We start from the raw sequence: 1,645 nt of genomic DNA, 5'->3' as shown, positions 1-1,645 counted from the left end.
GCACACCCCGCCCTCTCCAGGGACAGGATCCTCTGGTCTCAGAGTTTTTTAAGACCTCGCCCTCTGTACCTTTTCATCTGACTGTTGATTTGCATCTTTTAAAATCTTTTGTAATAACTGGAAATCTAGTAAGTAAACGATGGTCCTGAGTTCTGCGAGCTGCTCTAGCAAATTAATCAAATCAAAGAAAGGGGTGATGGGAACTTCTGATTTATAGCCAGTCAGCCAGGAGCGCAGGTAACAACCTGGATTTGCAACTGGTGTCTGAAGTGGAGTGTCGGTGGGACAGTCTTGTGGGACTGAGCCCTTAATCTGTGGAATCTGTGGAGTTAGCTGATGCTAACTCCAACTAGTGCCGGGACTGAATTGACTACACTCGGTTGGCCAAAAAGTTCATGTTTTTATTCTAGTAGTGCTTAGTTGTCTAAATTCATTAGAAACAATTTTGTTAAATTGTATTGTGACAGCTGCCAGATCAGTGTGCATTTAGAAAATTCTTATTAGGTGGGGCCCAGATACTGTTCTTGAAGAGTGGGTACACCAACATGTGTCATGATTCCAGCGCTGGTTCTGACCGCCACATTACCACTTTTTCACATGAAGGCCGGCCCTACCAAGTAGAATATGCTTTTAGGACTATTAATCAGGGTAGCCTTACATCAGTAGCTGTCAGAGGAAAAGATTGTGTAGTAGCTGTCACCCAGAAAAAAGTACCTGACAAATTACTGGATTCCAGCACAGTGACTCACTTATTCAAGATAACCAAAAACATTGGCTGTGTGATGACAGGAATGACAGCTGACAGCAGATCCCGGGTATGGAGGGCATGCTATGAGGCGGCTAATTTGGAATACAAGTATGGCTATGAGATTCCTGTGGATATGCTGTGTAAAAGAATTGCTGGTATTTGTCAGGTCTACACAGGGAATGCAGAGATGAGGCCTCGTGGTCATTGTATGACTTTAATTGGTAGAGATGAAGAACAAGGCTCTCAGGTATGCCAGTGTGATCCTGCAGGCTCCTGCTCTGGGTTTAAAGCCACTGCAGCAGATGTACAACAAACTGAGGCAACCAGCTTTCTTGAAAAAAAAAAAAAAAGTGAAGAAATTTGATTAGACATTTGAACAGACAGTGGAAACTGCAATTACATGCCTCTCTACTGTTGTAGCAATTGATTTCAACCTTCAGAAATAGAAGTTGGAGTAGTTACAGTTGAAAATCCTAAATTCAGGATTGTTACAGAGGCAGAGATTGATGCTCACCTGCTGCTCTAGCAGAGAGAGACTAAACATTGTAGTCCGTTTACCAAATCCGTGACACCACTTGCCTGTGTGTTTGGTAACAACAGACCAACATTGTGAAGGCCCCTGGATTAAAAAAAGAACCTCTCCCTCTTCTACTGCCACTGAAGTGGTCAGGACTCTGTAAAAATAAAAACTGCTTTTTGAAAAAAAAACATTAAAATTGATGAATTTTTTGTGTACCCATTTTAATATTGAAGATGGAAGAAAATATGCAGTATTTTTGGCATACTATGCTTTATTATTTCAAGAAAGGTAAAAACACAACTGATATGCAAAAAAAAAAAGAGAAAGATTTGTGCAGCATATGGAGAAGGTGTTGTGACTGATTGAACATGTCAAAA

At 41.1% G+C, this 1,645-nt stretch overlaps 1 pseudogene; it reads left to right on the top strand.

Moving 5' to 3' along the window:
* The first annotated feature begins 545 nt into the window (after positions 1-545).
* On the top strand, positions 546-1,361 carry LOC129069746 (proteasome subunit alpha type-6-like; annotated as a pseudogene).
* Positions 1,362-1,645: the final 284 nt, after the last annotated feature.

This window comes from Pteronotus mesoamericanus, unplaced genomic scaffold, assembly GCF_021234165.1.
Source record: "Pteronotus mesoamericanus isolate MK-2021 breed Mesoamerican mustached bat unplaced genomic scaffold, CSHL_Meso_final contig_24, whole genome shotgun sequence".
Taxonomy (NCBI): Eukaryota; Metazoa; Chordata; class Mammalia; order Chiroptera; family Mormoopidae; genus Pteronotus; species Pteronotus mesoamericanus.
This window is presented reverse-complemented; position numbering and strand designations above follow the sequence as displayed.